Here is a 25586-nt window from a genome sequence, read left to right as displayed (position 1 = left end):
CACCATAGTCTATTCATTATAGAACTGAATTAACTATGAGGCTCTCGTGGCCTGGCTGGGTGGCTTAGTTAGGTGGAGCATTGTCCCATTCACCAAAAGGTTGTGAGTTTGAATATCTGTCAGGGCACATACCTAGGTTTCAAATTAGATCACTGCTCAAGGCAGGTGCAGGAGGAAACCAACTGATCAATGCTTCTTTCTCACATCAATGTTTCTCTATATCTTCCCCTAGCTCTAAAATCTATAAAGCATAGCCTTGGGTGAGGATTAAAAAAATAATAATAATAAGCATGAGGCTCTCCTGAACAAAAATGCAAAGCCCAAAGACAAGGTGGTAGAGAATCTTTGTTATGTTAAATTAATTTCTCTAGTTAATAATTATTTCTTACTCCTTCTATTAATGGCCTCCATGGAACTATTATTGTCTACCCAAATTCGTTTCACATCTTTTATTTCTCTGTGTCTTTGGTCCAGTTCGCTTCGCTTCTGATCAGGCTTGTCATGTCCTGTCTGACTCCCTGCATTGTTATTCATGGGTCCCTGTGCCTGGGACACTTCCTTCCTCATTCCAACTAACCTACCTCATTCACAGTTTAAGCCAGCACTTTCAACACATTTAATATTTCCTTAGACCTTTATTTCTTGCAAGAAGTAGTATAATCAAGTATAATGAGCACAGAGGCACTATTACATACACAGGTAACACATGAAATTCAAGCAGGAGATCCTGAAAGGTGTTGTGTGCACTGCCCTGTCTCTTGAGAAGGCATGCCAGAACCCAGACCTCCTTCTCATCATAGTATCTTCTGAGTTCCCAAGTCACTTTTTGTTTGTAATTGGCTACATCTAAACCCTCTATTTCAGGTTGCAAACTCCGAGGAAATGGAAACAACTTTAGTTTTCTTGGACTTATTCCTGTATCATACCAATTATGGTGTCTTCCACAATCTAAATAAGTTCCATCATTTTAGTTCCACCCTCTGTAAATTGGGTGTTATCTTTGTATCTTAATGACAATGGAGGCAGCTACCTGGTTTCCAATCCCAGGGTGCCATTTACTATCTGTGAACTCAGGGCAAGCTACTTAACCCTTCCCATGCTTCCTTCGCTCCATTAATATTAACAGCCCACTTCAGGGCTTCTCTGAGAATTAAATAAATTAATATACGAAAAGCCCTCTTTAGTGTTCACATTTTCAGGTAAGTTTTCTTTAAGATATTTACTCCAGAGCTTTCAGCACCTCATGTCAATGGGGAGCAGCATAGGACAGGGAGTGGATGCTTGGATTTTATGGCAGTTTCACCACTTACTAGCTTTTGTGGTCTTAGGTAAGGTACTTAATCACTCTGGGCACATTTTCAGTAAAATAATAGGGGCACTTAGAACATACAGTTCTGGAGATTAAATGATATAACTCATTTGAAAAGCTAATAGTGTCTAACACATTAGCAAGTACTCAATAAATATGAATTTTAATTAGGCATCAACAAATTCCATTAATGCATTAGGGAGCATATGACATGACACATGAGTGGTTTTCCCATGTCCACTGAGAGAGCAGCAGGGCAGCTCAGCACTCTCCACTGCTCTCTCTGAGGTGCAGAGGAAGGGATGGAAAAGGCCAGTCCTGGGCCTGCTCTGGCACATGCCCTCTCACTGGGAGGAGGATGTGAGCTCAGGGCAGCTGCTAAGGAGATGTGGATGGGATCTGTGCTGAGCATCACTAAGCAATTCCAACCTCCTAGCTCCCAAGTATAGCAGGTGCTCCCAACCTGGAGCCTCAGCTTTGAACCCCAGGATGAGAAGCTTCCACATGTAATTCGTCCGTCTGCGTCAGTGCAAGAATTCTGCCTCAGCCACTGCATTCCAACATTTTCTCTGCAGGCAGCTCCTTCAGAGCCAGAACAGCAAGAGAGCCATCTGTTCACCTGGATCCCACTCTTGGGCAGCTATCTACCAGGAACTTTCTTCACATCATCTTGCTACCACAAACCGCAAGAGGAAGCAGGGAAAGATGGTTGTATTTTGAAAATTGTGCTGTGCATTTCTGTTACTGCTGGGAGACAGGGCTAATGACCAAGTTATGTGCTAAATATGAAGCAAAGATAACTACGTATACACTGGGAGGAAATGAGCAGGCTTGTATGTGGTTTGCCATGACAGCACTACAGAGAATGGACCCTGTTACTCTAGAAAATGACTCAAATGCTGCAGAAGGAGGAATGAAGAGGCTCTGGACATAACAGTTGACAGAATGTTAAGGGAGAAATCCCCACTTTGTGGACATAAAATGTGAATGCATAGTCATTTTTCCCATAGAAAATGTTTGAAACTATAGAATTCTGTACAGGAACACATGGGGTTTGCATACCTTTCACTTCCCACATTTTGCCTTTTTCTCCACTCATTGATTTCAGTCTGGGCTGTTAGTCTAACTCTTCACAGTCTCAGTGTGGTCAGCTGATCATAGCCAGTAGGGGGCTGCCCACATCCCAGTCCCTGGGTATGTCATCTTGAATGGCAAAGGGACTTTGCAGGTAAGATTAAGTTAAAGATCTTGAGACAGGGATATATCTTTTTTTTTTTCCTTTCTTTTTCTCTTTCTTTCTTTCTTTCTCTTTCTTTTCTTTCTTTCTTTCTTTCTTTCTTTCTTTCTTTCTTTCTTTCTTTTGAGAGGAAGGAAGAGGGAGAGAGAGATAGAAACATCCATGATGAGAAAATATCATTGATCAGCTGCCTCTTGCAAGTGCCCCACTGGGGAATCAAGCCCACAACCCAGTCATGTGCCCTTGACCAAAATCGAACCTGGGACCTTTCAGTCTGCAGGCTGACACTCTATCCACTGAGCCAAACTGATTAGGGCACAGGGATATATCTTGAGTTATCTGGGTGGGAACTAAATACAACCACAAGGGTCTTTAGAGGAAGGGGGTGGGGAATCCAAGAAAAAGAGGGAGCTGGGGCTGTGGGGGCAGAAGTCAGAGTGCAAGGCCATGCGTCAAAAGTGTTGGCCGCCTCTAGAATCTGGAAAAGGCCAGAAAAAGATTTTCCCCAGAATCTCCAGGAGGAATGCAGCCATGTTGACCTTTTTAGATGTCTGAGATCCAGGAATGTGAGAGAATAGGTCAGTGTAGCTTTAAGAGACTACATATGTGTGGTGAAGTGTTAATGCAGCCACAGGAAACTAACACTCTCAGGGGAGGGCAGGCAAGGCATTCTGTACACAGCCAACAAAAATAGACAATAGAGGGCAATGTCACATATAATAGTGAGCAGCTCCTAATCATTTGTTTATTATACATAAAACAAATACAAGTATAGCTGGGTTAAGATTTAAACTCTCCAGTATTAGTTTTTAGGGTATTTAAAATTTTATGTCTGATCTTAGAATCTAGTGGTTTAAATCCTATCATGTTTTGCTTGCTATGAGTTTCTTCTACTTCATTTTTGTTTATTTATACCATTCTCCTTCTATTCATGAGGTCAAACTTTGTAGTCTAAAATTATCTCGTTTTCTTGTCTTAGTGTCAGGAGAAAGCTCTACTGTGGTTTGCAGCTCCCAGAAACCCCAGGGGAACACTTAGTTAGGCAACTATGAAGTTTGCTTTATTCGGAGGGTGGAGTCCTGTTTTGAGGGTGGGAAAGCAGCTCTGAGTCTCAGAGTTATTCAGTGAACCTCAGACAGTCCTGATTCCTCTGGGCCAGACCCTGCTCTCACACACAACGGTCACAGTGAGTCACAGTAGCACAATGATGCCTCTGTAGCCAGTAGGGGGCTGCAGTCAAGGACTGGGACTGTGGGGGAAAGGGACTCCTTGTTGACAGCATGATTTCAGATGTGTCCTCTGAGTAAAGCGACTTTCAGAACTGAAGGTCCCCAGGATCACAATGAGCCTGTCATCCCAAAAAGCTGGTTATTTTAGGATGCTCTCTAAGTCAAAATTATATGATGGCACTTTTTTCTTTTCTTTTCTTTTCTTTTCTTTTCTTTTCTTTTCTTTTCTTTTCTTTCGTCCTTTCTTTCTTTCTTTTTTTTTCTTTTTTTTTTTTTTTTTTTTTTTTGCCATTATAGTTTCCTTTCAATATTATTTTGTATTGGTTTCAGGTGTACAGAATACTGGTTCGACAATCATATATTTTACAAAGTGTTTCCCCAATATGTCCAGTACTCAACTGGTACCATATACAGTTATTGCAATATTATTCACTATATTCCCTATTCTTTACTTTATTTATTTTTATTTTCAGTTTTATTTTTCTATTAGAGGCCTGGTACATGGTGGGGGGCATGGCCTGAGGGCATTAGCCCACTGTGGGAGTAGCAGCTCATCCTGGAGTGGCTGTGGAACTGCCCTCTGAGTGGCTGCTCTCGTTGTGGAAGTGCTCTTCACTCCAGCAATAAGTATCTTCCCCCTGGTGGTCAGTGTGCATCATAGCAACTGGCCGATCGGTTGTTCTGATCATTCTGCTGTTTGGTCTCTGGGCTTTTATTATATAGGATAGGATTATAAACAAAGCTGTTATAAACCTCTTGCATGTGTCTCTTTAGTTTTTCTGGATTACATAACTGATGGAAAAATTGCTGGTTCAAAGACATGCTTACTTTCACCTTTATCAGGTAATGTCAAACTATTTTCCAAAATGAATGCATCAATGTATTTTCACTCCAGGAAGAAACTGGAGCTCACATTGCACTATAAGACTACCTTGATTTTTTGCAGTTTAGTGGGTATGGCCTTAACTTGTTGTCTGTGGTCTTTCCTAATTCTTGTTCTTCTTCTTGTCCTCTGGCACCTCTATTATACACACGTTGCTTCATTTTATATTGTCCCAAAGCTCCCCTTAGCTCTCCTCTTGCTAATTATTTTCTCCAATTGCTGTTCATATTGGGTATGTTTTTTGTTCACTGTCTTCTAACTAATATGGTCCTCTGCTTCTTCCAGTCTACTGTTGAGACATTCCATTGCATTTTTTATTGTAGCTCTATCATTCTTCATTTCCTCTTGATTTACATATGTTGGTAATTTTCCATCAATCCAGTTTAGGTACTGTATGACTCATGCTGAATTATTTCTCTGAAATATTGCTTGCTTCCATTTCATTTAGTTCTTTTTCTGGTGATACCCCCTTTTCTTTCCTTTGGGGGTTGTTCCTTGTCTCCCCATTTTTGCTATCTCATTCCGGCCATGGGCTCCCTGCTTGGGGTCTGAGGGGTTGAAGCCCCTATGGGTTCAATGATCCGGGACTCACGAGACCATAGGCTGGGTCTGCCTTGAGTTTCACACCTTTATTGTCTCTGCTCTGAGTTGTACTCCCTTCTCCCACAGTTCTCATCCCTAAATTGTCCACTTCAGATTCCTGGTGTAGATGGAGGCATGTGCACAGTTCCTCTGGCATGCAACTCCCTGTGAGGGCCCAGAGCCCTCTAACATGCAATTCTCTATGCAGTCCTAGCCCTTAAGGCAGGATGGTGCCCTAGGACCTTCTGGCATTACACATGCAGTGTGGTCCTGTGACCTGTTGCTGGGAGCACCAGGTTACATTAGTAGCTCTGATCTTGGCTGGGGGTAGGGTACATTGCAGGTGACAGTTCTTTCCAAACCAGGAATGGAGCAAAGCACCAACCCAAAGGCTCTGTCCATGTTGGAGGACAGAGCCTGTGCCATGTCTGTCCTGGGAGCAGAGAACACAGTGGTTTGTGACTCTGTACTGGGACAGGAGATCAGGCAGGAGTGGGATACTCCTGGCTTGTACTCACAGCATGGGGGCTTGTAGTACAGGATCCTGGGATGCTGGTTTTAGGCTCTGGTGAGGAGGCACAGCTTGGAAGGTCTCTCTGGCTACACTTGCTTGGACCTGCAGTGTGGTACCACATTTCCCACTACTAGGGCAATGTGGTGGTACCATGTGTGTTATGTCAGCAAGTGGCTCCCTGCACATGTCCAGGGGTGGTGTTCGAGATCAGTCTGGGTACTGGTGTGGCTACACTTTTGGCCTCTGTTGCTCCCCTCACAATATGGTATGGGTTCTGCACTAAAACCACACTAGCCTGGGCATGTTCATAGTGGTAGCAGGGGCTCCCAGTCTCAAAGAGCCCTATCTTCCAGTGCCCAGGATTTCTGCAATGTCTAACTGTCCCTCACTCACTCCCACACACACAAAACATATGTCCACACCCCTCACTCCTTTACTCACTCATATTCTTCCCTTCCCTGCCATCCTGTCAGCTGCCATGTTGCTAAGTATCCTATGCTTTACTTTAAATCCCTGACTATTTTGTAACTACCAAGTTGTACTTTTTAATCGATTCAACTTTCAACTCCCCTCCTGTTTGGCAACCATCAGGCTATTCTCTATGTCTATGAGTCTGTTTCAATTTAGTTTGTTTGTTTTGTTCTTTAGATTACAAATATAAGTAAATAATGTAGTATTTGTCTTCATCTGACTGGCTTATTTCAGAGTCTAATACCCTCTAGGAGGTTCATCCATGCTGTCACAAATGAAAAGATTTCATTCTCTTTTATAGTTGAGTAATATTCCAATGTATGTATGTACCACCACTATTTTATTCACTTGTCTATTAATGGGTACTTGGGTTGCTTCCATAGTTTGGCTTTTATAAGTAATGCTGCAGTGAACATAGGAGTGCATATATTCTTTCCAATTGGTGGTTTGGGTTTCTTTGGATACATTCCTAGAAGTGGAATAGCTAGATCATAGGCATTTATCTTTTAAATATTTTTTGAGGAACACCCATACTGTTCTCCACATCACTGCACCAATCTATATTGCCACCAGCAGTGCAGGAGGGTTCCCTTTACTCTGCCTCATTTTCTTTTCCAGTTGGCACTGTACCCCATTTAAACCTTTACTGAGTGAGCACAAAACATCCTCCTTGGCTTGAATACCCCTTATTTCTGTGCATTCTTTAAACATCAAACCTTTGTGACTATTTTCGTTGTTCTAGCTCAGAGATCTATCCCATCCTTCAAATCTCTAATACTTATTTTTCTAATTTTCTATTCACTTACAGTTCCAACTTAAAACAAGGGCACAATCTAAGTCTATAGATGAAGCTAGTATTTCATATTCAGACACCTTTTCCCCACAGTTTGAACAACAACAATAACAGCCACCACAGGCTGCCATGCCAGATGCATGGGCTGAGCCCTGTGTGACTCAGGAGCCTGCTCTGTGCATGTCCTGTCACTAACAAGTTCTAAGTGCATGTCATGGCAAGACATGGTGCCATGCATGTATCTTGAAGGTAAATTTGTTCCTCTATTCTCTACACAAGCATTGTTATTGTGATTTAAAGCTGGGGACATTGTGTTTTGAGAGGTAAGTTGTGCAGATTTACACTGCCAATAAGCTGGGATCCAACTCAAACCCAAGCCTGTTTAAAAAATTAACATATTAGATATTTGCAACAAAATCAGCAATGCTGTTACAGAAATCATAAGTAATAAAATTGGCATATGAAGCCATATTGGTTGGTTATCTATTTTGTTGGAGTTCAAAGTAAAATGATGTCTATAAATCAGATGCTTCCATAGGAAGAATTTATCTTCAAATATTAAAAGTGCCCTAATCTGTAAAAACAGTTAAACAAAAGAATGAGGGTAAAAAACAAAATAGACTTATGTGCATTTCTCAAATAAGCCATCAAGAAAAACTAGGTATTTCCAAATTGACAATTAAAGATGCATACCATGACTTTACTTCAAGTCTACCACCCCTTGCATTATTGAACTTTGGAATAGTTGAAGAAAAATATAGCAAGAATGATAAAGGTAAGAGCTATACATAATACCATGTCATATAAATATAATTCCATATGCTAGGAAGCTTAATCTATGCATTAAAAAAAGTATATCATTCACAGTGGCTTAATGATTAATTAAACATAGAACTTGTGTCCATTATTTGAAAAATACTGAGTATGAAGACCTTGCTTGGAAATGTAAATTCTTATTCTATTGTTGTTTCTGAAAAAATCACATTGAACACACTTCATTTAAATTTTCCCCCACCAATATAATTTGCTGAAAATTTGAGAGCCCCTCAAAGTAAACTTTTGTATATGTAAATACCAATACAAAGTGGTATCTTTTACTTTACTACCTTCTGAAGATCTTTTCATTTGCCACTCACTTTCTTAGCACTTTTTCATATCTATAATAATTAAACTCGAGGCCCGTTGCACAAGATTCATGAAATAGGCCTTCCTTCCCCTGGCTGCCTACACCAGTTTTCCTCCAGCAGCCGAGACTCAGGCCTCTGCTCTGGCCGTCGCCTTCCATCTTTGCTCTGGCTGGAGCCTTCAGTCTTGGCTCCAGCTGGAACGCCATTCCTGTAGCTCCCTCTGCCCATTGCCCTCACCCTCATAGCAGGTGTCCCACCCCACCCAGCTGTTCCCTGCCTGCCTGCATGCTGCCCAGTAGCCCAAAGTGGCAGGGGGGGGGGGGAGCAGGGAACCACCCAGTTGCCATAATCTTTTCAGGTTAATTTGCATACTCGCCCCTGATTGGCTGGTGGGTGTTGCAAAGTGACAGGTAATTTGCATATTTCTCTATTATTAGTGTAGATTCATCGTGATTTTTCAATTTGTATGTCTTTTTCCTCTGATTCAGCTATTAAATTATGAGTACAATGAATTTCTCAAGGATACATTTTCTTCATCTTATATTCAATTACTTTACTAAATATTGAATCTGGAATCAATATCTCTAAGGCCTAATGAGTGCTTAGCTTACAATAAATGCTTAAAGTGGTTTATTGAACATGAAAAACCTATCAAAAATTAAAAAGATCTGGAGAGGTAAATATTGTCAAAATAATACCCAGTCACTGTGAAAATAAATATAAATGGGAATGTAGATAATGGGAGATGTGGAAAATCTCTCTACCTTCTCATTTTGTTGTGTACCTAAAACTTCTTTAAAAAGTTAAGTAATAATAAAAAAAATAAGCAGAAATGTTTCAGAAGATTTTATGTAATACAATCTAATCTCTCCTGGGGTGAAATGAAAATGTCCTATAATAGGATATTAAGGCAGTGAAGATGCTTGAGAATATATTTGATGTTCTTACAATGTCAAAGTATGAGCAAAATGTTCCACAGTGTTTAATATTACTAATTTCCTCAAATGAAATCTTTGATTTACTTAAACCTGAATTTTGCTTTTTAAAAAGCTACTCATTTCAATACTGATTTTTCAGACTATGAAAGTTCACCTACTGTCCCCCCAACCACACCCCTCCTTGCCTATTTTGTGGCTTAATATGGTGGGCAACATTCATGGGACCATCTTCAGAACACTGATACATATGGAGCATGTCTAATTGTGTTGCTCTGACATCTCTTTAAAAATGTTACTTTTCTCATGAGAAATCACCACCATCTATTTTTCATGACTACTAAGTGGAAGTCATTCAGCTATACCCACAGCTGAGCATGAACCAAGGGGCACCATTCCACCCCAAAGATAATGTCCACAAGCTTATTAAGACTATTACCATTGCATCGTAGTGTCTGTTTCTTTGCTGAGCTTGCAGACTCTATCCAATTCTTTTATGTGAGACACTGAAGAGCATAATTATCTATCCTGTCAGGAGAAATGACTAGTGACCTCAAGTAGTTTCTGCTTCAGCACAGTTTTGTGTCCTTTGTTTGTGTCCATGGTGAAAAAGAAAATAAATTAAAAAGAATAATTATCTTTATGTCCAATCAAGGTTTTAATACTGTGGAATGTTTTTTTAGGTATAGAAGGAAATATCACAAACCATATATGGTACAGTTTTCTCCTTATGCATTGAAGAATAGAAACTTGTAATAGGTATGATTGTGAATTACATTTACTTGAAAAAAGCAGTAAACATGTTACACTGTTTTTCATTCAACACTGAAAAATATGTACTATAAACTTAAGCAGAAATTCTCACTTATATATTTCTCTCTCAAAAGCCCGATGACTGATACATCAGAAGGCTGATCTCATAATTAACACTGAAAAGAGAAAATGGTAGCCTGCTCTTAGTGTCTGAGCTTTCATATAAAGTTTCACACAAGTAAAAGGAGGAAAAGTAAAAGCATTTTCAGAGTCTGCTGATATACAGAATAATGTAAAGCTGAAGAAACCCAATATTTAAGTATCAGTTTCAGATTAAGATTTAGAAATGTGTTTCACTGTGGCCACAATGACTTCTATAAGATAATGTCCAGAACAAGACAGGCTGGTGAATAATTGATGTGTGCCAAAGATAGAAAAGCTAGCATACAGGCTGTTCCTATGTAGCAGGCACTCCAGAGTCTCAGATGAGCAAGTGATGGCCTCACAACTCTCAGTGCAATTGCACATGTATATTTCTTTGCTAGTAACCACAGAGAGGCATGTTATAGAGTGAAACATCACCAAGGCTCATTGTTACCTAGGCAATAAAAAGACAATAAAAGGTGTGGTGCTATGGTTCAGAGCAGTTTTGTGTGTGTGTCACTGCATCCTCACAGTTGCTTTGAAGACACTTCACACATGTAGAATTTTTTTCAGAGATGCTAGTGACTGGGCTATGGTTGTCTGGCTGGTACAGAGCATAAGACCCAGGGCTTCTGCCTCTTCTTCCCTGATGAAATAAGCCCTTCTTACCTTAATTTGCTTTGGGGAGATATTACTGCCAACTCTTTGTTTTAGATGACCTCCTTCCATCCCCAGCTAAATTGAGTTATGTCCAATTCCATGAGCAAAAGTATAGAGAGTGTTTTAAAAACTGTATTGTATTCCTTTTTAATTGTAAGCAGATCAGGAGACTTGACAAGAATTGCAGCTCACAGGGAGATTCACCTGCTGGACTGCACTGCTTTGTCAGATGGGGACACAGGAATATGCTAAGTGACCAAAGACAGTAGATGGAGACTTAACAATACATATCCTGCCACTATCAAGAGAGGTGATAAAGCTATATTCTTTTAGGTCAACTATCTATTAATATTTATGCTCAAAAGGCCTGGAAACATGGTATGATGTGCTCCTTTTCACTTAACCTCCTTTGTGTTTTTAAAAATATATATTTTTTATTGATTTCAGACAAGAAGGGAGAGAGAAATAGAAACATCAATGAGAAAGGATCATTGATCAGCTGCCTCCTGCATACTCCCTCCACAGGCGTATACCCTTGACCAGAATTGAACCCAGGACCCTTCAGTCCATAGGCCGATGCTCTATCCACTGAGCAAAACCGGCTAGGGCTCACTTACTAGTAACTTTCTTTCAACTCAGAGTTCTGTCTTAAGGAAATAAATTGCCATGTCTGGTGGTGAAGTTCTGGAAAAGCTCCAGACAATGGAGTGAGGGCTGGTATCGCAGAGGAAGCCTGGTAGACTTTCATTTGTGAATGCCAGCAGCAGCTGACAGCGGGTCAGATGCTTGAGGACCTGGCACTTAGGAGCTTAACTGTCTGCTCATTTTACAAGCATTTGATGGTTTCTCACTGAGCTGCTGTAGTGTTCTAAGGAATTCAGTAGCTAAAAGGGCCATTCTGCAGCGTTCTGAAGCCTTTTACAGGGCTGTCTGTATTGACTTGCCTCTAACATGGAGGCAGATGGATGGATGTCTGCCAAGGACTTGGCCCATCACCTCTTACTTAGGCAGGGCCCACACACTGCAGCAAGAACATGCACCGGGCTCTGGTGTAGGTGTGCATCTTGAATGGCAGAAATACTACACTAAGCTGAGCAATGTTTAAAAATAGCAGCAAGAATTATTCCAGTGGGAATGTGAAATGTCAGTTATCTGCTCTCTGCTTATCGCTATATCTAATTCTCCCCTCAGTCATCTAACAAGAATTAAAAAACGAAGGTTCAGACATGGCACAGCCAGTCAGGAATGTATGGTTTGGCTTTGGGGAAGTTGTTAAAAGGGTGGCAGAATCCAAAGAGGCTGAGGCTGAGAGAAGGTTGGGAGGGCCCCACCCTGGCTGCAACTTTTAATCTTTTCTTGACAAGACATACTTCTTATGCAGATCCACAGCACACACAGAACCAGGTAAGTGGGTGATGTGTACACACGCGCACACACAGAGAGAGAGAGAGAGAGAGAGAGAGAGAGAGAGAGAGAGAGAGAGAGAGAGAGAGAGAGAGAGAGAATTATATATATATATATATATATATATATATATATATATATATATATATGTGAAATAAGGTTTCATGAAACAATACTTAGCCCTACTAAGAGTGAGGCACTCATATTTTCTCATCTGCTCTATTCTACTCTATGTCATTAAAAATTCCTATTGTGTCTCATAATCCAATTAGAAAACAATGCTCTGTAGCATCTAAATTTCTATTTATTTGGTTGAGTCCAGATGCTAAGTGTTAGGTTATGACATCGTTCATTTTAGGGGGAAAAAAAGTTGTATACATTAAAAGTATTTTGCAGCTCAGGTGTGGCTCAGTGGTTGAGTGTCGACCCAGGAACCAAGAGATCAGGGTTCGATTTCTGGTCAGGGCACATGCCAGGGCTGTGGGCTTGATAGCCAGTAGGACGCATGCAGAAGCAGCCAGTCAATGATGTTCCTCTCTCATCATTGATGTTTCTATCTCTCTATCCCTCCTCCTTTGTCTCTACCTAAAAATAAATAAATAAAAACATTAAAAACCTTTTACATATATGAAAACATTTTAAAGTATATTTTCTGCAAGTACTGTATATCTTTATGCAATTTATATTGATGATAAGTTTCTAAGTTAAAAGAAATGAACAGAAATAAAAACTACTTGAAAAAAACAAAACTGTGGCACTCAAGGACTATTGCCTGTGTCTACAGGCAATAAGAGAACTGTTTACATGAGTGTCCATCTGGGTGGACCCAAGGCTGGGGCTCAGACCCTGCAGGTGAGCGGAGGAGTTTTATGACCCTGGCTAGAGTCTTTCCCCAATATATCTAGTTATACCTACTAGTTTACCTGGTAGTAGAGAGGTCTTTTTTGAGTAAAGAGACTGAATCCCAGCCCCTACTCTTTCAGATTCACAGTTATTAACAGCTCTCTGATGAGGTATACCTTAACTAAGATGAGTTGGAAAAAAGGACAGAGTTGCCTGAGAGAAGATACCTCCAGAAGGTAGAAGGAGATGGAATTGGTGAAAATGCCTCTACACCAAGGGCTAGGCACTGTGGTCTGTGTTCATGGAGTGTCCTATTATATAACCTGTTCCAAGGCCAATGGTGGCGAATGGTTCCATCAGCATGATGCTCTCAGGTTGTATGAGTGAAATAAGTTAGCCATGACCTTGGAGTTCTCCTGATTGACTACAACTCTGGGGGAAGGTATATACCCTTGAGCAATCATTGCAGCTGGATGTCTAAGGGTAGAACATAGGAGGTATTATTGAGGCAAGTTCATCTTTAAAGCAGCTCTCTTCTGCCACAAACTGGTTCAGGATATGAACCTAAAACCCTGAGAGAAAGGGAGACACGAGAGGGAGAGGGAGAGGGAGAGGGAGAGGGAGAGGGAGAGGGAGAGGGAGAGGGAGAGGGAGAGGGAGAGGGAGAGGGAGAGGGAGAGGGAGAGGGAGAGGGGAGAGGGAGAGGGAGAGGGAGAGGGAGAGGGAGAGGGAGAGGGAGAGGGAGAGGGAGAGGGAGAGGGAGAGGGAGAGGGAGAGGGAGAGGGAGAGGGAGAGGGAGAGAATGAATGAATGAATTTCTGGCAGAATCAATAGCTGCAGAAGACACTTCCAAGAGAGTTATATACTTTAAAGTCTAAATTTGTAGCAACGTGAGAAGAAGGTGCCTTCAGCCTGCCACAAAAGGTCTACAGGAGCTTCAACTCTGCCTGTAAATAAATAAGATACTCAGAAGAAAAAAAAAAATCAGCAAACTTGAACCAGGAGCAAAAGAGTTTCTGAGCAGACTGGGATGCCAATGATTTCTGAACAGCGCCAAGACAGCAAGGAATGGGGGTCTATGGGGAGAGGCCCTGGAAGGTGAACTATGGTTTATGATTTGCCTGGCCTTGTTAGAAAAACTGGGATTTAAACTTTCTCAGGCAAATCTTTACTTTTCTTTAGGAAATCTAAACTGAAGAATTTTATGGATTTCCAAATTCCTATACAGGTGCAGATGCTCAGAAGGAATAAATATGATCAGAAACAAATTTGCTTATTCTTGTCCAAAGGTGCAACACCTTACACTGGGTGATAGGGAAAATAAGAAATGGATTCTGCCTCCGAAACCCCAGGAAAAGTGAACACTTTCTATCAGTAATGATAAGAGGATATTAAAACTGGTTAAGTTCTATGAAATAAACAGCAAAAGCACTGTGAAACTTTGTTAGAAGGATAAATGACTTCTGGCTAGAGGTGAAACAAGAAGAATTTGGAGACCAAAAGTTTTGTGGCCAAGAATGAGTAGCACAAAGGCTAAGGGCCTGCGCCTTGTGGGACACAACCTGTATCTCAGTCTTGACTCCTTATAGGCCATCCACCAATCTTCTCTGTACCTCAGTTTCCACAGCTGGGAACCATAAATGCATTGCTCAGAGGTTACAGGCACTGACCTCCCAAAAGAACAGAGTCTTGCACCTGATAAAGGTACCCAATTAATATTAACTGTTGATACTGTTAAAGATGTCCTTGAGGTACCTGGCCTCAAGAATAAGGATGAATAATTCGTGGAGGTGGTTGGAATACTGCCACCGGGAAAGCTATGACAAAGCCGTGGTAGGAGGGGATGTTCTTGCCTGTCTCTCCCCTCCACCACCTGCTCTGTTAAAGTGAACACGATGCTATGATTGGAAACAGAAGTGCTGTGTCCTTACATGACCTCATGGCAGCTAGCTCCCGGCCTGTGTGAGTGAGGGTGAGGGGTGACGGTGAACAGAAAGGGCTGCACATAGCCCACTCTTTGTGGACACTAGTGTGCAAGTCTTTAGTGACATTCCTACTTGTGACTGTGCAGGCCAGTCAACCAATGCCCACATGAAAAATATAAGACTCATCGCAAGTGTTATGCTCTATTTTTGGGATCAAACGGGAAACAAGTGTTCATCAGCACAATGTTCCCTGCACACTAGGACTCTGTTATACTGGAATCTGAGCCAGCAGGACTTACTCTATCCCTTCAAAAAGTTACAGGCTTAGAGAAAGTGAATTTAAAAGGCTAGAGCATCACACATTACAGAAACATGTTCTTAGAGCCATTCAAGGGGATAGTTGTGACAGCTTCCCACCAGGAGAGATTCCAACTCTGCCAGGTAAGACTATACAGGCACAACTTGTGTACTGTGCTTTACGGGTTGTTGCATTTTTTACAAATTGAAGACAAGACCCTCCACCAGCAACAAGATTACAACTTGCTTCATTGCAGCAGTCTGGAACCAAATATATAATATTTCCAAGATATGCCTGTAGTGTGAATTCAGCCCAAACAGATGTTTTTCAATTAAATATGGTATAATAAACATTCCCTTTTCCTCTCCACTCTCCCCTACCATGTAGATCTGGATGATCATCAAAGGAAATGGGAGACCTTAACTCATTTTATTCATTCAATTCTACCCATTTCAATTCAATCCAATCTAATCCAATTCAATTCATATTTACTGGAATCAATGCATAGGGTTCTACCAGGGATATAAAGATCCCAAGACAGTTTCTGACCTTTCATGTTTTAGAATCTATTTGAGAAAAAAAAATAAGCCCATAAATTAAATTACTAAAACAGATTAATAAAGAGCCAAGACTCTGAGGTCAGACAACTACTAGGTGACATTGTGCAGATCACTTTATCTTTCTTTGTCTATAAAAAGTCACAGGTCTTTTTTTCTTTAATTCTCACCTAAGAACATGTTTTTATTTATGAAAAAGAAAGAGAGAGAGATAGAGAGAGAGATTGATTTATCAGTTGCCTCCCATATGTACCCAGACCAGGGATTGAAGCTGCAATCTAGGTATGTGCCCTGACCAGGAATCAAACCTGTCACCTTTTGGTGCACAAGACAACACTCCAACCAACTGAGCCACACTGGCCAGGGCAAAAGTTATAGGTACTTTAACTCATAAAGTAGTTATTAGAACAGAGAGAGGCACTGAGTATTCATTATTAAATTACTGTGATTCCAGTTATAAAGAGGATTAAGTTTTAACTTCTCAGCATGGCATACATACATACATACATGGCCATTCTGCAGCCTCATTTCCTATTCCTTCTCAACATATAATATAACTAGGTGCCAGCCATACCAGCCCCCTGCAAAGGTGTTTATCTTTCTTGACCTTGAAGCAAAATTACTTTCAAGACAGGTCGATTTAGGTTCAAATCCCAGTTCTATCAAAATATATAATATTTATCATAATTACTACTGATAAAAAGTATAACTAGTTATTTTTGTCACTTCAAAGTGACTGTGAGCGCCTCCAAAATAGCGACTTGTATTTCATTCATTTTGTTGCCACAGATTGCCTGGCACAGGAAATTTATTCAGTGAATGTCTATGTAGTAAGTGAACGAAGAATCTGTTGTGAGCAGAAGGGATATTGTAGAGTCATAAAGCACAGTGCAGGAGGGGACAGTCTGGTTGACACCCACAGGGGAGTGAAGACTAAGGTGAGAACAGGGCAGAGGCTAGTCACTGAGAGTGGTGCATGCAGGGCCCAGGATCAGGATTTAAAACCCAGGACAGTGGAGAATCAAAGAAAGCTTTCAACAGCAGTAAGTAAAGAGGACTTAAGTCAAACTATAGGCTCACTGTGGGAAGGGGGAAGGAAGGATTGAGTTATGAGGTGCTAGTGGGGAAAAATTTACAGGACTTGGTAATTAGATGAATATGGAAGATATGTTGGAATCATTAGCTATGAAGTGAATAATGGTTCCAGGAAAAAGTTGAAGAGTCTTATTCATAATAAATCAATTCAGTTTTTAAAGACCTATTTTTCAGTGTAGAAGAAAATATATTTTTATTGTAGAAAATCTGGAACAGGCAAAAAAGTATAAAGAAAATTGAAATTATTTGTAATCTGGCCACCCCACAAAAATTGTTTCTAATATATTTCTAATGTCCATTTAATCTTTTTGAAATGCATACATATACACTGAGTGGTTGCTATCTGCCAGGGAGAGACAGCTGGAAATGGAGCCACCCTCTTAAAGGACCAATGTATAACATTTTGTGTGCTGTCACTCACCAAGGCAGAGGGAACTGAAGCTGTGTGAACAGCACTAGGGTTGAGGCCTTTGGGGTTAGAGCTCAGAAAGCAACAGCATAGTTTTTTGTAGTGAGTCATTACCTCATATTACAGAGGACATCTTTCTTCTGCACACCTTTACCGTCCAGGCAGTTTTTGCCTGGGTGCTAAGCAATTACCCCACTCTACTGGAAAATGAGTTTCCCTACCCTGCGGAGTTTCTAAGACCCATTAACAGACCAAGAATAACAAGCTTGCAGGAAGAATTGCCCCACCCTGTTGGAAAGTCTCTTGCCACACAATGTGATTGATAGCCTGAGGTTAATTAATACTGAATAACAATCAAATTATAGGCAGAGGGGTTATCTGGAGGCTTTGCATCTTTTCTTGATCTAATTTGGGACACAGGGCTAGAAAACTCAGACCTTGGTGCACATCTTGGTCCTTTCCAAAAGGCACCCAGCCCAGCAAACTGATAGCTCCAAACAGGGTACTCAGGGGCAGCCAGAAAAGGTTTCTGACACTTTCCTGCACTATAGATTGGAAGTTGTAGCCAATCTACCTAATATATAGACAAAAATTTAAATAGGCAGCCAGTGGGTAGATTAAAAACAAACAAACAAACAAACAAACCCAACAACAACAAAAACCAAGCCAAAGAACAAGAGAATTCTTCAGAAGAAGAGCTAAATGAAATGGAAATAAAACATTTACCAGACATACTGTTCAGAAGAATGATACCAAGGATGCTCAAAAAGATATAGTAACTAGAAAGAATGATATAGCACTAATAAAGAATGCAATGGAGAAAATATTATACACAGCAGATTAGGGGCAACTGAGGATCAGATAAGTGAATTAGAAGACAGGGTAGAAAAAAATTACTCAGAGAACCAAAAAGAAAAAAAAGAAAAAAACAATTAAAAAACAGGAGGACAGCATAAGGGACTGTCAGACAACATAAAACATAACAATATTCATATCATGGGACTAAAAGAAGGGGAAGAAATTGAGCAAAGGATAGAGAACATGTTTGAAGAAATAATGGCAGAAAACTTCCCTAACCTGGTGAAGGAAAAAGTCACACAAGTTCACAGAACATCCTAAACAAGAAGGATCCAAACAGGTCCATGCTCAGACACATTACAAAATGCCAAAAATGGAAGACAAAGAGAGAATGTTAAAGGCAGCAAGAGAAAAGCAATTTGTTACCTACAAAAAAGCTCCCATAAGGCTGTCAGTTAATTTTTCATTAGAAACTCTACAGGCCAGAAGGGAATGGCATGACATACTCAAGGTAATGAAAAGTAAGGATCTGAAACCAAGACTAATATATACAGCAATGCTATCATTCAAAATAGATGGTGAAATAAAGAGCTTCCCAGAAAAGGAAAGTCTAAAGGAGTTTATAACTGCCAAACCAAAACTGCAAGGAATGCTAAAGGGGTTGCTATAAAGAGAAAAATAAATATATAGAAATAAAGACAGGCATAAAAAATTAAAATGGCAATAAATAAGTATTTATCAATAATACCTCAATGTAAATTGACTAAATGCTCCAATCAAAAGACATAGGTAGCTGAATGGAACCAAAAACATGACACAATATATGCTATCTACAAGACACCTCCCTCAGAACAAAAGACTCACAAAGGATGAGAGTGAAGAACTTTCCATGGAAATGGAAATGAAGAAAAGAAAGAAGCTGGGGTAGCAATATTCATATCTGACAAAACAGACTTCAAATTTGAGAATGTAAGAGTCATAATGCTAAATGGTTAAATTCAATAAGAGGCTATAACCCTGGTAAACATATATGCACCCAATATAGGAGCACCTAAATGTTAAAAAAAAAAAAAAAAAATACAACTCTGGAGGACTTTAAGGAAGAGATAGACAATAATTCCATTAAAGTAGGGGACTTTAATACTCCACTGTCTTCACTTGCTAGATCTTCAAGACAAAAAATTAACAATAAAACATTACAAAAAATTAAAAATAAATGGCATTCTGAATCAGATGGATTTAGTTGACATTAATAAAATATTTCACCCCAAGGCTGCAGAATATACATTTTCCCCAAGTTTGCATGGTTCATTCTCAAAGATAGAACGCACATTAGGATACAAACTAAGTCTGAACAATTTCAAGAAAATTGAAATCATATCAAACATTTTTTATATAACAATGGAATGAAATTAGAAATTAGAAATCAACTACAGTAAAAACATGGAAAAACACATGAAGGCTAAATAGTATGTTATTAAACAATGAACGAGTTATCAATGAGATCAAGAAAGAAGTAAAAAACTTCCTAGAAACTAATGAAAATGAACACACAGCAAAAGCATTCCTGAGAGGGAAGTTCATAGCACTACAGGTCTACATCAAAAAACACAAAACTATTTTACCCTGCATCTTAAATAATTAGGAAGAGAACAACAACAACAAAAACCCAGAGTAAGTAGAAGGAAGGAAATAATAAAGATTAGAGCAAAAATAAGTGACATAGAGACTAAAAACAAACAAACAAACAAAAATACAAAAGATCGATGAAACCAAGCACTGGTTCTCTGAAAAAATAAACAAGATTAATGAACCTTTAGCCAGATTCATCAAGAAACAAAGAGAGAAGACTGAAACATAAGTCTGGAAATCAGAAAAATTCTAGAAGAAACTATAGGCAGCAAAATATCAGACATCTCTCATAGCAATATTTTTATAGATACATCTCCTAGGGCAAAGAAAAGTAAGGAGAAAATAAACAAATGGGACTACATCAAAATCATAGTTTCTTCACAGCAAAGGAAACTATCAAAAAATTGAAAAGGGGGCCCACTATTCAGGAGAACATATTTTTCAATGATATATCTGATAAACGGTTAATATCCAAAATATATAATCAACTCATATGACTTAACAAAAGAAAGAAAAACAATGGTCAAAGGGCCAAAACCAGTTTGACTCAGTGGATAGAGTGTTGGTCTGCAGACTAAGGGGTTCCAGGTTCGATTCTGGTTAAGGGCATGTACATTGGTTGCGGGCACATCCCAGGTTGGGGGTGTGCAGGAGGCAGCTGGTCGATGTTTCTCTCTCATCAATGGTTCTCTCTGAGAACCCTAAAAGCCCACTGAATTTGAAGCTCAGCCAGAAGCTTTGCATCTTTTTTTATGAACTCAACCGTCAGAAGGACCAACTACTTTCTAAAACAAAGCACAAATACAAGAAAACATCTGCTCTTGCTTTTGAAAATAAAACACATTTCACAGCTGCTTCCTCTTCCCTGACACTCAGAAAAGATGTAAGGATTTCTACCTTAAAGCTCTATCTAGTTTTATTTGAGCCAGCATCAGTCCAAAAACTGACAACAGTTTCAGAATTTAGGTTCCTGGGAGCCCCAGCCAACAATTCTCTCAGAAAGTGGTTACTGCCAAAACCGGTTTGGCTCAATGGATAGCCTGTGGATTCAAGGGTCCCAGGTTCAATTCCGGTCAAGGGCATGTACTTTGGTTGCGGGCACATCCCAGTAGGAGGCATGCAAGAGGCAGCTGATTGGTGATCTTCTCTCATTGATGTTTCTAACTCTCTATCCCTCTCCCTCTCTATAAAAAAAATCAATAAAATGTATATATTTTTTAAAAGGAAGTGGTTGCTGTTGAGTAAGGCTAGACTTCACTAATCCTATCCTACAGTGAATCCTGATTTTAAGTAGTAAAAAGTGTCATCAACAAATTTAAGTGGGGCAAAATAGTACCAATTAGACTGTTGGGGGCATGTGTTTTAGGTCTGAAAAAATATAGATTGCTAGGAAGTGACTATTTGTAATATATACATAGTCTCTGCCAGTCTAGATGAGAGAGAGCATACTCAATTCCACAGGACAACTCTAGTGTCCAAAAAAGGATGATCATAAAATCCCATATAATACAAGGGTAATATGCAAATCAACTGAACAATGGGACAACTGGTTGCTATCATGTGCACTGACCACAAGGGGGTAGATGCTCAACTCAGGAGCTATCCCCTTGTGGTCAATGTGCTTACACCACATGTGTCAAACACAAGGCCCTCGGGCCAAATCCGTCCCGCCAGGCCTTGCAATGTGGCCCGCACCGCGCTGTCATCACTGCACTCCGCTGCGTTTCCATCACAATGACAGTTTATGACTGTTCAGTAAACCATTTGGCCCGCGATTTAGGCTGGATTTTAGATTTTGGCCCCTTCTCTGATTGAGTTCGACACCCCTAGCTTACACGCAGCAGCCCGCTACCACGGCCCAACTCCATGGCAGGGCTAAGGATGTCTGTGGGGAGTAGGCCTAAGCAGTCAGTTGGACATTTCCTGAGGGCTCCTGGACTGCTAAAGGGCTCAGGCCAGGCTGAAGATCCCCCCCATCCCCACAGGGCATGAATATTGTGCACCAGGCCAGCCTCTACTATGACAATAAGCATCTTGTTTGCAAGAATAAGGCTTAGCATACTGTTAAGCCCAAGGTGTTGCTCAGTAAATATCCATGGAATGAAAGAATGAATATTCCTAAGGGACTCAGAGACTTGGTAGTCAAAAAAGCATGGGACCTAAGTTGAAATTCTCAATCCACATCCTTAAACACAATTTGGTTAGTCACTTAAACAATAAGCCTCAGATTTCTAGTTCTACTTTTAATATTAATATAAAATTAAGTGATACCTTATGCCCAGTTTTCACTTAAATAAACAACTCCAAATTGTGGGTGAATTCATGAGATTTTACTGTCTACATATATATTAAAAGCCTAAGCGGCCTTTATGGCCCAACAACTAGAACAACTAGTCAACCGGTTGCTATGATGGGCACTGACCACCAGGGCAGATGCTCAATGCAGGAGCTGCCCCCTGGTGATCAGTGTGCCCCCACAGTGGGAGTGCCACTCAGCTGACCCATCCCTCCCGGTGGCCCATGAGCCCAGCGGCAGCCACTCCCTCCCTAATTTCTGGAGAATGGGCTATACACTGATAGACCAGAGCGCTGGTACAATCCCAACAGTTCCACTGACCTGCTGGAAGTCTGTCTCAGGCACCACAATCGCCTCCCCTCCCTAGATGCTCTGCAAGGAAGAAATGATATAAAAGTAGATGCCAGGTGGCTCCCAACAACTGGAGCGAACATCAGCTGGACAAATCGAGATCTCAGGCTGGCAAGAGAGTTCCACCAACTGCCTAGAGGGCCGATAGTCTCCTGCCCCACACCTCCCTCAAGATAGGTGCCAGACACAGGGCTCACGGTCAGCGAGCACCACTACAGCGGTGTGAGCCTCTCCCAATTGGGACTGACTGGGAACAGGCTGGGATGTGTGAGAGCGGCAGGTGGAGTTTCAGCCCAATCCCTGCAGGCCACACAGAGGAACCCCACCCATGCATGAATTCGTGCACCAGGCCTCTAGTATATATTTAATTTGGAAGCAAATATCTAGGCTTTCTTAGTGAACAGGTACAAATTCAGAAATACCCAAATAGCCATTATAATATCAAAGATAAGCTCTGATGCCTACTAGGCATAAGGGCTTTTCTCATTAATAAAGTTCAATTCCATGATAATCAGAAAATTCCTAATTTAGTTCAGAACACCTCAAAATTGAACCATGGCGTCTATAGAAATTATATTTCAAAGACACACTTCATCTCAAGATAGCAGCATCATCCTGGGGGTTTACAATGATGCCTATCCCCACTAGTTCTTAGGCCCAAGGCCAAAAATTAATTCCACATACAAAAAAAGTCACTGGAAAATGCCCTTTAAAAAACTGTTAAAGAAAAAAACAGCCCAGTCAGCTAGGCATGGAGAACCCAGGCCACAGGTCTCAGTGCCCAGTGTAAGAACTGCATGCCCACGAGGAGTGGAAACACACCCGTACTGCCTGGGAGCTATTGGAGACCAAATGACACTACCAGAAACAGCTAGGGCTGGTGGCCATGTACTTCATGGAATTCTGAAAGTCAAGGGCACCCTGCAACTACTGGAGCCCCAGGCCAAGAGCTGTTTCCCTATGTGAAAGAAAGGCACTGGGGACAGGTCAGGCTTCCCTGACCTAGAGTTCTACACCCAATTTGCTGCCAATGCAAAGAGGTCCTGGACCACCTGCAGGAACAACTAAAGAAAAGCAAAGGTTTCTGAGATTCCTGAGGCTTCAGGAAGGCCGTCCTGAGTTTAGGGGCCTTCAGCTCCAGGACCCACTCCTTTGCCTCTTCAGAGGCTTCAGCAGTATGAGAATCTTGTTGCTTTGGCTGAAAACACAAGTCCCAACAGCCCTGACCACCAACAGCTCACCCGGCTGCTTGCCTGATGAGACTGTCCAGAGGGTCCACACCACTGGACAGAAACATAAGAATGACCAGCACCTCCGGCCTAGACAGTGTACGCCAGGCAAGGGGGCTTACCTCAAGTTGCTGATTCCTATGCCAGGGCTGGCTATTGGTGCTGCCTCCCCCTGAGGAATCTCAGCTCCAAATATTCTTCCTGTTCTCTGATGTTCTTTTCATGGTCAAGGCTCAGCCCCCACTGCACCTGCTGCCTTATGGCACCTTTGTCTGCCAGGCCATTTACTCCAAAGCGTATTTGGCCACTCGGGAGGCCCTTGTGGTGGACTGCTCAGTATGTTCTTTTCTCATGAGAACCTACTGCTTATGTCCACAGACCAGGAGGAACTGTTGTACTGGTACCATAGTCTGACTTTGGCCATCAGCAGCCAGAACTAGAAGAATCTTATGAATTCCAGAACTCATGATACTTCAGGGTTAAGTCAAGGTCTGGAGTACAAACTAAATAAAACACAGAACCCTTCATGGTTTGAGAAGGGTCATTTTGTATTTGCCTGGGACTGCATTACTTGACAGCTCTTAAGAATCAGGAAATCAAGTCTGACCCATTTGAACCTCTGCTGAACCAATCCCTCCAGCACAGAAGAGGGGATTTGGGGCTAATAAACTTGGTGCTGTGTCTGTGGCCAGTCGTTTTTCAAGGATATGGCTTTGCAAAGGTGGCTGTTTTATAGTTTTATTTTCCCACTGTATTTAAGTAAAGTTGTTTTTTGGGTTGTTGTTTTTTTTGTGTGTTTTTTTTTTTGGGGGGGGGGTGAAAAAATAAAAATATATTTTAATGTATAAGCCCAGATATTATCTATCCAAAATTTGTTCTCTAAGGTATATGAGTATTTACAACTATTTATTGCTTGCATGTTGTTCAGGAATATACTTGAAAGTAAAGGAAATAATATGCAAATGATTTTCAGCCATCTGGGATATCTTTAAATATAAGTACTTACACATATGTGCAAGTATACACCATCCACAGAATACACAATGCACTCATGATCTGTGCATATACTTACTCTTTCCCTCTCTCTCTATATATATATGTATATTTGAAAGGCTATCTAGAATATATATATGATTTATCACTTATATGTAAATATGCAATACACACATACAGATCATAGATGGTCTTTCCAAACAGATATAAATATTGTGCGTGCAGGCTGAGAGCATCACATTTCAGGGATGGCTATCACGACATCAGGATCCCAGATTCCTCTTCCACTTTGATCCACATTCAAGGGTAATGATAGCACTCTTTATCTGTCTTAGCTTCGAGTTTCCATTGCATCTCAATTCCATTGGTTATTCAATCTGCAGTCAGTTAAACTACACTCAAGCTAAAGGTATGGGTACATGTGGAAACATCAGGCATCAATCATGGTCATGATTTGATACCCTATACTTTGAAAACTGTATCTTAGCTATATCCACACTTCAATTAGCATAGCTAGAAAGCTCAATGAAAACAAATGATCAAACTGAGTTGGACACCCCTTATAATATCTTAACATATCAAACAACTGTTAAAATGTGTTTAAGAAAAATTTTATCAAGAAGCTTAAAATAAGTGGTGGATCTCATCCAAAACTATCTCAGATACAACCATATTATCAACCACATGACAATCTTTTCATTGAAGGCATATGCGGCATTTGTTGACCTTTCACTTGTAACTCAGAGTTTTGTTTATTCCTCTGAGCAGTGGACCGAAAGCCATGCCTTACATTAAGTAATGACTGAAAACTATTTGACAGGGGCTACACTTGACAGGGTGTATTTCCAAAATAGGAATTTTCCATTTGTATGGCAACAAACAGTCACTGTCGATTCCCTAAACTGGCAAGAGAAAAAATGAGTCTATTTCAGAGTCAAAATTTCAACTGGGCTTTCATTCTGCCAACATCCTCAATTTTCCTAGTATGCCATGAAAGTAGAAATATTTAAGACTCACACAACAATCTGTTTGTGAAGAGGATAAAAGAAAATATATCCTCATTTGAATCCCAAGAATTAGAATATAATCAGTTGGTTGTTGTTTAATGTATCTTAAATG

The 25586-nt window shown here is 40.6% G+C and overlaps 1 protein-coding gene and 1 pseudogene across 1 annotated transcript in view; one reads left to right on the top strand and one right to left on the bottom strand.

The window, feature by feature from the left end:
- Positions 1–25586, bottom strand: part of FRY (FRY microtubule binding protein) — a 459465-nt gene that overhangs the window by 419544 nt on the left and 14335 nt on the right. The gene's annotated exons all lie outside the window — the stretch shown is intronic.
- LOC118729576 lies at positions 5608–24235 on the top strand (annotated as a pseudogene).

This window comes from Pipistrellus kuhlii, unplaced genomic scaffold, assembly GCF_014108245.1.
Source record: "Pipistrellus kuhlii isolate mPipKuh1 unplaced genomic scaffold, mPipKuh1.p scaffold_m20_p_3, whole genome shotgun sequence".
NCBI classification, from domain to species: domain Eukaryota; kingdom Metazoa; phylum Chordata; class Mammalia; order Chiroptera; family Vespertilionidae; genus Pipistrellus; species Pipistrellus kuhlii.
This window is presented reverse-complemented; position numbering and strand designations above follow the sequence as displayed.